We start from the raw sequence: 13029 nt of genomic DNA on the forward strand, positions 1-13029 counted from the left end.
GTCCCATGGATGGAGGAGAGTGGTGGGCTGCAGTCCATGGGGTTGCGAAGAGTCGGACACGACTGAGCGACTTCACTTTCACTTTTCACTTTCATGCATTGGAGAAGGAAATGGCAACCCACTCCAGTGTTCTTGCCTGGAGAATCCCAGGGACAGAGGAGCCTGGTGGGCTGCCGTCTATGGGGTCGCACAGAGTCGGACACGACTGAAGCGACTTAGCAGCAGCAGCAGCAGCAGCTATTCTAAAGTTATACAGTGTCTTCCTATATTTTCCATTCTTTTTTTTTTTCTTTTCATTTTGAACCTCAGGTGCAGAGCTGACTTAATCATACTCCTTCCCTCCTCAGTTCATACTCCACATAGTCATCATTGGTTTGTATAAGACACATTTTTTTAAAGATTCCCTTTTCTCCGTGTTTCCACTCCCATTCCCCCTTCCCACTATAGACATTTGCTTTGATATGTCTAATAGCTATAACAGTATTTGTGTGTTTCCTTGTAAGATACATAGTATAAATATGGAATATTTATAAGTGATATTGTGCCATATCCACATGGCTGTGGTACATGCAATTTTTTGCTCCTAATTGCTCGACTCCTCCTTTCCCCCAGTAGTGAGCCCCTGGAACCTTCAAATCCCAGTAGCACAAACAGCTCTGCAAGGGACAACCTCATGTATGGTTGGTCCTATGTGAGAAGCTTTCTAGAGTGTATTTCCAGATTGCTTATGTTCTCGTCTTACATATTTTTACAGTTTACTTATTTATTTATTTTTGGCTGTGCTGAGTCTTTGTTGGGCATTTCTCTAGTCGTGGTGAATGAGGGCTCCTCTCTAGCTGTGGTGCGTGGGTCTTCCATTTCAATGGCTTCTCTGTGGCGCACGGGCTCTAGGGTGTGCAGGCTTTAGTAGTTGCAGTGTGTGGGCTCAGTGGTTGCGGCTCCCAGGCTCTAGAGCACAGGCTCAGTAGTTGTGGTACACAGGCTTAGTGGCTCTGTGGCATGTGGGATCCTCCCAGACCAGGGTCTGAATCCATGCCTCTTGCATCGGCAGGTGGATTCTTTACCACTGAGCCACCAGGGAAGCCCTCTAATACGTTTTTTTTTCTTCTATTCATAAGTCCACCCACATTTGGTTAGTCTGTCTGAATGCATCTAACTTTTGCTATGATCTGACTCAATTAATTCTTGAAATTTTCTTTTGGCAAAAAGCATTCCTAATTTCCATCTTGGTCACGTTTCTTCGACAGGGTTTAAGTTAGGGTTTGGGGTGGGGAGGCATTTGTTTGATTTGATTAGGTGATAATAATATGACTTTGCCTGTGCTCAGTTGCTCAGTTGTGTGACTCTTTGTGACCCCACAGATGGTGTAGCCCACAAGGCTCTTTTGTTCACGGAATTTTTTAGGCAAGACTACTGGAGCAGGTTGCCACTTCCTACACCAGGGGCTCTTCCTGACTCAAGGATTCACCCCTTGTCTTTTGTGTCTCCTGCCTTGGTAAGCAGATTCTTTCCCATTGCACCACCTGGGAAGCCCCTTATGACTTTGTTTGGGTCCCTCCTAAAGCAGAACTGAGACAAAGACTTTGGTGACAGTAGTTTATTTGAGAGCATATCTTAGGAAGACAATGAGGAACAGGGGAGAGTGATACAAGGAAAAAGGGAAAGCCAATGAAAGATGCATTACTGGGCTGGTTATCACTGTGAACAACTGGCACAATCTCCCTAGAGACTCTTTGAAGAACCAGGTAAAAACCACCCAGAATTGTCCCTCTGAAGAATGAGAGGTTGGGACATTTATCTGTCAACCTTCATTCTTCATTGGCTGCGAGTTGCCCCTTGGGACAGACAGATAGGCGCGCACACACACACACACACACACACTTTCCTGCTGTGGCTATGCCTGCAAGTGGAATGAACAAACTTCTAAGCTAAGAGAAAAGCTGAGTGACTCACTGGTCCTTGAGATGGGTGGCCGTCAGCTCGCACAGGAGCACTGACTTTCAGCCACCCTGTGGGTGTGCACATCCTTATCTGTTAACTGCTCTCTGCCCCACTTCTTTCCCTGAAGTTGCTATTCATGTATTCACTACAGCTGACCTCTCTGTTCTGACCTGAGCAAGACCCACTCAAACCTCTCTCTGGGCTGGACCTATTATAGCATCCCCCTGCCTCCCTGGCCTCAGGCCTTCCGCTCACACCGCTGGCTGGGCTTCAGCAGCCCCTACCCTGAAAATTCAGCACTTTCCTCCCACCTAGCAGATGTGCCCCTCTCATGTCCCACTCCAGCTTCACTTTTACTTTCTTTTCCTCTTCTCTCCCCTTTACACTGTAAGCTTGCCAGGATCCCTAATAGCATCAGATCATTTGCTTACTTGCTGTCACAGAAAGAACCCCTGCTCAGCTTCAAATGATAAAAATATGCAGAACAATATCTAATACTGTTTGAGCACTTTACTAAGTGGCAAACACTATGTGAAATGGAATTTAGTTGTTTCCTTATTTTAGCTTTGCAACAACTCTATAAAGTAAGTACTATCATCATGTTGATTTCACAGTCAAGGAAACAAGCTTGGAGTAGATGACTCGCTTAGCTGATGGAGCTGGGCCTCAAGCGTGGGCATTTGGCCTTGAGGATTTCTTTTTGACCACTGCAGTCAGCTCAACCATTATCTGCCGACTGACTTCACTTCTTGTGACTGGTTTTTGACTTTTCAAACAGAACAGTCTTTATGGTTCTTTTTCCCTCTCACAAGATTACTGAAAGCATGAAGTGAGATTTTAAAAAAATCAATATAACACCTTGGTGATTTGTTTTGAGCTTTGTTTTCTTCACTTCACAGCGTTATCATTATGTGATACTTTCTTCCTAGGGCCAACCCTAATGAGTTTCTCCCCTGGCCTCCAGATACCAGAAATTCTACAAGTAGAAATCTATTCATTTGCTGTCAGTTCACAGTTCTATGGGAGAGGATAGAGAGTAATATTTCTCAGCCATTCCTACCTTAGCATGAGTGAATTTATGACCTTTTCTGAGGGCTAGTTTTGAAAGAGGAGACAGGCAAGAAGCATGAATGCACTAAGGCTGGATTAAAGGGAAGCCACACTAGGTCATCACCCTAGAAAAGCTCTTGCACCTGTGCACCAGGATTTATGGGCAAGAATGTTCTTGGCAGCTTTGTTCCTGGGAGCCTCAAACTGGAAACAACACTGTCCATGAAGAACAGAATGGAACAATGCATTGTATTATATTCATATGAGGGAATACAATACAGCGATGAAAAGGAGCGGCTTATAGCTACGTGGCCAGTGATTTACTTCACTTTCATAAACTTGATGTTGAGGGAAAGAATGTTGACACAGAAGAATGTATTCAGTAGGAATCCATACACGTAAAGTTCAAAGATAGGTGGTAACATTACAAATAATAAGAGAGAAGTTGCTATCAAGGATGTCAGGATAATAGTAGTCAATTCTAATGGGGAGAAAGGGAGTTGTGACTACTCAGGGGACATACACAGGCTTCTTGGAGGCTAATAGTTACTATTTCTTGATCTAGGTGTTGCTTACACAGAATTGCTTTGAAATTATAGTTGGTCCCTCATTATCCATGGATGTTGAACCACAATCCAGAGGGCTGACTATACTACACCATCAGGGAATGTTGCGTCTGAGATTTTGGTATCCATGCTGAGTCCTGAAACCAATGCCCTACAGATACAAACGGACAAGTGTTTGTTAAACCGTCCAAGTATGTTCTATGCATTTTATACATGTATGTTTTATCTCTCTCTTTTGAAAAAGTGAAAGGGAAGGATGGGAGGAAAGAAGGGAGGGTGGGAGGGAAGGAAAATCAGTCCCCCAAATCAGACCTTATTTCTTCATATAGCTAAACTAGGTCTGACAGGTCCTCAGAGACCTGGAAGAGAAGTGGTCAGGTTTGGGGCAGATGGTGGAAGGCTCTGTACTCAGCATCTATGCATATTCAATTGAACTGCTGCTGCTGCTGCTGCTGCTAAGTCGCTTCAGTCATGTCCGACTCTGTGCAACCCCATATATGGCAGCCCACCAGGCTCCTCTGTCCCTGGGATTCTCCAGGCAAGAACACTGGAGTGGGTTGCCATTTCCTTCTCCAATGCATGAAAGTGAAAAGTGAAAGTGAAGTCGCTCAGTCGTGTCTGACTCTTAGCGACCCCATGGACTGCAGCCTACCAGGCTCCTCCATCCATGGGATTTTCCAGGCAAGAGTACTGGAGTGGGGTGCCATCGCTCAATTGTACTAGATATTGTCAAAGGGCTTTTCTGAATTAAACAGATTTGTTCTCTCACCAGCCAAGAGATCCCATTGTTTTGCATCCTCAGTATCATTTGATTTTATCAGATGTTTTAATTCTTGCTTAAAGATGTGTAAAGATATCTCATTATTGTCTGAAGTTGCTTTATTCTAGTAATTAACGCACTGGAGAATCTTTTTCATATATTTTTAAATTTTATGAAATGCCTATTCAAGTCTTTTGCCCATTTTTTCTATTGGGTTATTTGTCTTTTTCTTACTGACTGACTGGAGTATGTATATTTTGTTTATCAGGGCTTTGCTAGCTGAAAATATCTTTTCCCACTTGACAACTCGTTGCCTGCATTTTTCTAGGTTGGAGGGAACAGAGGCACAAGCATTTACTGCCTCTGAATTCCTTTGCCTACTGCTTGGGTACCTTAGGGAGTTTGCTCAGCCTTCATGGGCAGTGGCTGCCATTTCTGATGCAACTTAGAGTTTCTGTTCCCACAAGCAGTGGCCTTGCTGTTCCCTCCAGAGGCAAACTGCCCAGGAAGCAAGGGGCCCCCTGTGAGAAAAACAATGTGAGCCCTGTTTTGTGTTTTCTTTTCTCCTGCTTCCTCTCCAATAACAGAGAAAATGAGATTTTGGCACTGTCTCAACTGCATAAGCCTTTACTTCATACATCAGTGCCAAAGAGAATAAAATAGGAAAGGACTTAGAGGTCAGCCAATTTCAGAAGCCCTGTTGTACTTGCCTGGATTTTACTGTCTGGACAGTAGTAAATGCTACCTGAGAACTGTGAGCATGACTGTACCATGGCGAATAGAGACACTCACATGTTGCCAGGGGGCAATGGGTCAGGTTACCTGCATCAGCCGGTGAAGCTGACTTAAAGAATGTTACTAATGGGTTAGGAGGTCATTAGCAATCCTCCCTATGGTACCTATTTGAATTTGGAACTGGCTTCCAGAGGAAGTGAGAGGAGCTTGAGAGGTAGATGTGCTATTTTTTTGGTCGTTTATTTATTTTTAAAAAAATTTTAATGGGAGGGTAATTGTTTTACAATGTTGTGTTGGTTTCTATCATACAACAACATGAATCAGCCATAAGTCTATGTTAATTGTTCTGAGAGGAGGCCTGACTTTCTGGTGAGGAGGGTGTGGTGAATCCTGAATTTATGGTCAGTTTAAAGCATTAATTTTCATATGTGACAGGGACAAAAACTTTTGAAGTATAATTCATCAGCAACCCCTCCTCCCATCCTTACTCTCCTACAACATTATCCATTCTCTCACTCAACCTCTTGAGGACAAGTCTTGGTTTATGTGATTTGGAAACCCCACCGGCCAGTGCAAACTAGGTGGCTGGGAGATGTGTAGATCCATACTGTCTTTCAGGTAATACGGATAATGTTACTTCTTCCTCAACTGACCTCTCTGAGGTGGTTTAGTAAAGGCTTTGCTGATCGCAGAGATATTTAGTAAAGTCTTTGTTGCTTTCAGGGCTGTCTGGAGTCAGATTTGTGTTTCTTCTTCTGTTTTTTTAATAAACTTTTTTTTTTTTTGGCTGCACTGTGCAACATGCGGGACCTTAGTTCCCCCACCAGGGATCAAACCTGCGCCCCATGCAGTGGAAGCCTAGAGTCGTAACCACTGGGCTGCCAGGGAAGTCCCTTGTGTTTCTTTGGACCAGGATCTGGTGCTAAGGTAGGTTTTAAGGAAGGAAGAGTGTGTGTGTTAGTTGCTCAGTCATGTCCAGACTGTAGCTGACCAGGTTCCTTTATCCATGGAATCCTCCAGGCAAGAATACTGGAGTGGGTAGCCATTCCCTTCTCCGGGGGATCTTCCTGACCCTGGGATAGAACCTGGGTCTCCCGCACTGCAGGCAGATTCTTCACCATCTGAGCCACCAGGTCTTTAGGAAGGAAATGGGGACTCAGATGACTCAGATGGGTCATACTCAGGTGCCTCTCTTTATCTGCACCAGTAGGTCCTCTACACTAACAACACACATTCTACTGGAATGCTGGATGGGATGCAGAATTCTTGGAGACCTGGGACCCATGGACCCCCCCTGGACTTCCGCACAGGCAGAGCCAGAGGCCAGCTCCAGCTCTGAGACCTGCAGCTGCCCTGGTGTCACTCTTGGTGCAGCGATGATTAGACCTTGTAGGCATCTCCCCATATGCATGGAGATGGTTTCTAAGACCTTAGGACATAAGTTTACCTTGAACCTTGTCCGATTCAGTACATTGTTCCATCCAATGAGGGCTGTTTTAGGTTGGTTTTTCTCAAAAGCCACCCCTGAGATTAGGATTTGAGTGCAAGTCCTTTATTTAGGAAGCACCCTGGGAAGGAGCAGCAGGCGCTGGAGGAGGCGTGGGCCCAGCTGTGGCCCCTCAATAGTGAGATGAGCCAAGGAGGTCGGCGATGGGGAGTGTGAGCCCAGCAGCACTCAGACCCCAGACTGACCTCCAGAGCATCTTGGCTACCGCTTTGCGTCTGCTTTCCAAACCTCTCGCGATTTTTCTCTCGTGGCCACGCCTAATGTGTACAATACAAAGGGAGGAAATTCTGGAAAACGTAGCTCCAGCTGAGCTATGTCAACGGGGTACAAAACCCTGTACAATTCTCCCAATGACTGTACAGAGAATACATGTTCTCAGTCCACAAAGTCCAACTCACAGTCCAGCATTTTCTTTGTTTTCCAAATCAATGGAGTTTCTGCCTCTGAGCGCTGTTTTGACAGACAGGCCAAATACAGTCGTCTCTTGGTATCCCTGGGGGATTGGTTCCAGAAGCCCCCACAGGTACCAAAATCCATGGATGCTCAAGAGTCTTGTTTAAAATGGCTAGCTCAGCTGGCTCTCAGTGTTCCCGGGTTCCACATAAGGTGAAGTTTCCACGATCTTCCCCAATTCCAGTCAGTGACTGTTGAAGGTTAACACCGAGGCGGACGTTGTACCATTCCCAGGAACCCCTCAGATCTGGTGACACCTTTGTTCCCCTGGCCCACTTGGGACCACTGGACCTGTGTGCAATGCTAAGGGTCCCACTGCCTTTCCTCTCTGGGGCTTTGCCTCCTTCCTGTGGCCCTGCCAGGAAGCCAAGACTACAGGCAATCAGTTCCCTTCAACTTTCTTACTAAAGACGTTCCATTGTAAAGCAAGACTGCCTTCTGCTCTTTTATACACCTTCATTGAGGCAATAAAGCATTAAAGCTCCCTGCTTAATGGGAAAGAGACTAGCCAGGAAGAAAAAAATTAAACTTTTAAAATATTGTCCAGGGACCAGGGGCTGTGGTGGCTCTTTTTCCTTTTTAAATTTATTTATTATCTATTTTTGGCTGTGCTGGGTCTCTGGTGATGCACACAGGCTTTCTCTAGTTGCAGTGCGTGGGGGCTACTCTTTGTTGCGGTGTGCAGTTTTCTCATTGCGATGGCCTCTCTTGTTGCAGAGTGCAGGCTCTAGTCACGTGGGCTTCAGTAGTTGCAGCGTGTTGGCTCAGTACTTGCGGCTCGCAGACTCGGGAGTATAGGCTCAGTGGTTGTGGCGCAGGGGCTTAGTTGTTCCTGGGCATGTAGAATCCTCCTCGACCAGGGATCCAACCCATGTTCCCTGTATTGGCAGGCGAATTCCCATCCACTGCACCATAGGGTAGCTATTCTGTGTCTAGATGAGGACATTAAAGTGGTAACAGCAGCTGGAGGCCTCCGGGAAAAAAGCAGCAAGTTTCAAGTGTTCTAATGACGCTGATGTGCAGTGAGCTGGGCCTCATGCTGTTGTTTCTAGTAAGAGATGATGCACCGTAGGTACATATGTTCAGCTCAGTTGTTCAGTCGTGTCCGACTCTTTGTGACCCCATGGACTGCAGCATGTCAGGCCTCCCTGTCTATCACCAACTCCTGGAGTTTACTTAAACTCATGTCCATTGAGTCGGTGATGCCATCCAACCATCTCATCCTCTGTCATCCCCTTCTCCTCCCGCTTTCAATCTTTCCCATCATCAGGGTCTTTGTCAATGAGTCAGTTCTTTGCATCGGGTGGTCAAAATATTGGAGTTTCAGCTTCAGCATCAGTCCTTCCAATGAATATTCAGGACTGATTTCCTTCAGGATGGACTGGTTGGCTCTCCTTGCTGCCCAAGGGACTCTCAACGGTCTTCTCCAACACCACAGTTCAAAAGCATCAATTCTTCTGCGCTCAGCTTTCTTTATAGTCCAACTCTCACATCCATACACGACTACTGGAAAGACCATAGCTTTGACTACATGGACCTTTGTTGACAAGTAATATCTCTGCTTTTTAATACGCTGTCTAAGTTGGTTATAACTTCTCTTCCAAGGAGCAGGTGTCTTTTAATTTCATGGCTGCAATCACCATCTGCAGTGATTTTGGAGCCCCCAAAATAAAGTCTGTCACTGTTTCCACTGTTTCCCCATTTATTTGCCATGAAGTGATGGGACCGGATGCCATGATCTTCGTTTTCCGAAGGCTAAATTTTAAGCCCACTTTTTCACTCTCCTCTTTCACATTCATCAAGAGGCTCTGTAGTTCCTCTTTGCTTTCTGCCATAAAGGTGATGTCATCTGCCTATCTAGGTTATTGATATTTCTTCCAGCAATCTTGATTCCAGCTTGTGCTTCATCCAGTCCAGCACTTCTCATGATGTACTCTGCATATAAGTGAAATAAGCAGGGTGACAATATACAGCCTTGATGTATTCCTTTCCTGATTTGGAACCAGTCTGATGTTCCATGTCCAGTTCTAACTGTTGCTTTTTGACCAGCACACAGATTTCTCAGGAAGCAGGTCAGGTGGCCTGGTATTCCCATTTCTTAAGAATTTTCCACAGTTTGTTGTGATCCACATAGTCAAAGGCTTTGGCATAGTCAATAAAGCAGAAGTAGATGTTTTTCTGGAACTCTCTTGCATTTTCTATGATCCAACAGATGTTGGCAATTTGATCTCGGGTTCCTCTGCCTTTTCTAAATCCAGCTTGAACATTGGGAAGTTCACGGTTCGTGTACTGTTGAAGCCTGGCTTGGAGAATTGAGCATTACTTTGCTAGTCCAAAAAAGATGTCCTTTTTATTATAGGGGACTGGAATGCAAAAGTAGGAAGTCAAGAAATACCTGGAGTAACAGGCAAATTTGGACTTGGAATACGGAATGAAGCAGGGCAAAGACTAATAGAGTTTTGCCAAGAAAATGCACTGGTCATAGCAAACACCCTCTTCCAACAACACAAGAGAAGACTCTACACATGGATATCACCAGATGGTCAACAACGAAATCAGATTGATTATATTCTTTGCAGCCAAAGATGGAGAAGCTCTATACAGTCAGCAAAAACAAGACCAGGAGCTGACTGTGGCTGAGACATGAACTCCTTATTACCAAATTCAGACTTAAATTGAAGAAAACAGGGAAAACCACTAGACCATTCAGGTATGACCTCAATCAAATCCCTTATGATTATACAGTGGAAGTGAGTAATAGATTTAAGGGCCTAGATCTGATAGAGAGAGTGCCTGATGAACTATGGAATGAGGTTCGTGACATTGTACAGGAGACAGGGATCAAGACCATCCCCACGGAAAAGAAATGCAAAAAAGCAAAATGGCTGTCTGGGGAAGCCTTACAAATAGCTGTGAAAAGAAGAGAAGCAAAAAGCAAAGGAGAAAAGGAAAGATATAAGCATCTGAATGCAGAGTTCCAAAGAATAGCAAGAAGAGATAAGAAAGCCTTCTTCAGCGATCAATGCAAAGAAATCGAGGAAAACAACAGAATGGGAAAGACTAGCGATCTCTTCAAGAAAATTAGAGATACCAAGGGAACATTTCATGCAAAGATGGGCTCAATAAAGGACAGAAATGGTATAAACCTAACAGAAGCAGAAGATATTAAGAAGAGATGGCAAGAATACACAGAAGAACTGTACAAAAAGGATCTTCATGACCCGGATAATCACGATGGTGTGATCACTCATCTAGAGCCAGACATCCTGGAATGTGAAGTCAAGTGGGCCTTAGAAAGCATCACTATGAACAGAGCTAGTGGAGGTAATGGAATTCCAGCAGAGCTATTTCAAATCGTGAAAGATGATGCTGTGAAAGTGCTGCACTCAATATGCCAGCAAATTTGGAAAACTCAGCAGTGGCCACAGGACTGGAAAAGGTCAGTTTTCATTCTAATCCCAAAGAAAGGTAATGCCAAAGGATGCTCAAACTACCGCACAGTTGCACTCATCTCACATGCTAGTAGAGTAATGCTCAAAATTCTCCAAGCCAGACTTCAGCAATACGTGAACTATGAACTTCCTGATGTTCAAGCTGGTTTTAGAAAAGGCAGAGGAACCAGAGTTCAAATTGCCAACATCCGCTGGATCATGGAAAAAGTAAGAGAGTTCCAGAAAAACATCTATTTCTGCTTTATTGACTATGCCAAAGCCTTTGACTGTGTGGATCACAATAAACTGTGGAAAATCCTGAAAGAGACGGGAATACCTGGCCACCTAACCTGCCTCTTGAGAAATCTGTATGCAGGCCAGGAAGCAACAGTTAGAACTGGACATGGAACAACAGACTGGTTCCAAATAGGAAAAGGAGTATGTCAAGGCTATATATTGTCACCCTGCTTATTTTATTTAACTTATATGCAGAGTACCTCATGAGAAACGCTGGACTAGAAGAAACACAAGCTGGAATCAAGATTGCCGGGAGAAATATCAATCACCTCAGATATGCAGATGACACCACCCTTCATGGCAGAAAGTGAAGAGGAACTAAAAAGCCTCTTGATGAAAGTGAAAGAGGAGAGTGAAAAAGTTGGCTTAAAGCTCAACATTCAGAAAATGAATATCATGGCATCCGGTCCCATCACTTCATGGGAAATAGATGGAGAAACAGTGGAAACAGTGTCAGACTTTATATTTAGGGCTCCAAAATCACTGCAGATGTTGACTGCAGCCATGAAATTAAAAGACGCTTACTCCTTGGAAGAAAGGTTATGAGGAACCTAGATAGCACATTCAAAAGCAGAGACATTACTTTGCCGACTAAGGTCCATCTAGTCAAGGCTATGGTTTTTCCAGTAGTCATGTATAGATGTGTGAGTTGGACTGTGAAGAAGGCTGAGCGCCAAAGAATTGATGCTTTTGAACTGTGGTGTTGGAGAAGACTCTTGAGAGTCCCTTGGACTGCAAGGAGATCCAACCAGTCCATTCTGAAGGAGATCAGCCCTGGGATTTCTTTGGAAGGAATGATGCTAAAGCTGAAACTCCAGTACTTTGGCCACCTCACGTGAAGAGTTGACTTATTGGAGAAGACTTTGATGCTGGGAGGGATTGGGGGCAGGAGGAGAAGGGGACGACCAAGGATGAGATGGCTGGATGGCATCACTGACTCGATGGACGCGACTGAGTGAATTCCGGGAGTTGGTGATGGACAGGGAGGCCTGGCGTGCTGCGATTCATGGGGTCGCAAAGAGTCGGACACAACTGAGTGACTGAACTGAACTGAACTGAAGATGAGTAAAATTGTGTGGTAGTTTGATCATTCTTTGGCATTGCCTTTCTTTGGGATTGGAATGAAAACTGATCTTTTCCAGTCCTGTGGCCACTGCTGAGTTTTCCAAATTTGCTGGCATATTGAGTGCAGCACTTTCATAGCATCATCTTTCACGATTTGAAATAGCTCTACTGGAATTCCATCACCTCCACTAGCTCTGTTCATAGTGATGCTTTCTAAGGCCCACTTGACTTCACATTCCAGGATGTCTGGCTCTAGATGAGTGATCACACCATTGTGATTATCTGGGTCGTGTAGCTCTTTTTTGTACAGTTCTTCTGTGTATTCTTGCCACCTCTTCTTAATATCTTTTGCTGCTGTTAGGTCCATACAATTTCTGTTCTTTATTGTGTCCATATTTGCATGAAATGTTCCTTTGGTATTTCTAATTTTCTTGAAGAGATCTCTAGTCTTTCCCATTCTGTTGTTTTCCTCTATTTCTTTGCACTGATCACTGAGGAAGGCTTTCTTATCTCTCCTTGCTATTCTTTGGAACTCTGCATTCAAATGGATAGATCTTTCCTTTTCTCCATTGCCTTTCACATCTCTTTTCACAGCTATTGTAAGGCCTCCTCAGACTATCATTTTACCTTTTTGCATTTCTTTTCTTGGGGATGGTCTTGATCACTGCCTCCTGTACAATGTCAGAAACCTGCCTCCATAGTTCTTCAGGCACTCTATCACATCTAATCCCTTGAATCTACTTGTCACTTTCAAATAACAGGGAGGGAACACAGCCCTGCCCATCAACAGAAAATTGGATTAAAGATTTACTGAGCATGGCCCCGCCCATCAGAACAAGACCCAGTTTTCCCCTCAGTCAGTCTCTCCCATCAGGAAGCTTCCATAAGCCTCTTATCCTTCTCAATCAGAGGGCAGACAGTCTGAAAACCACAATCACAGAAAACTAACCAATCTGATCACATGGACCACGGCCTTGTCTAACTCAGCGAAACTATGAGTCATGCCGTGTAGAGCCATCCAAGACAGACGGGCCATGGTGGAGAGCTCTGACAAAACGTGGTCCACTGGAGAAGGGAATGGAAAACTATTTCAGTATTCTTGCCTTGAGAACCCCATGAACAGTATGAAAAGGCAAAAATATAGGATACTGAAAGATGAACTCCCCAGGTCGGTAGGTGCCTGAATTGCTACTGGAGATCAGTGGAGAAATTACTCCAGAAAGA

This window comes from Ovis canadensis, chromosome 7 (genome assembly GCF_042477335.2).
Source record: "Ovis canadensis isolate MfBH-ARS-UI-01 breed Bighorn chromosome 7, ARS-UI_OviCan_v2, whole genome shotgun sequence".
Lineage (NCBI taxonomy): Eukaryota > Metazoa > Chordata > Mammalia > Artiodactyla > Bovidae > Ovis > Ovis canadensis.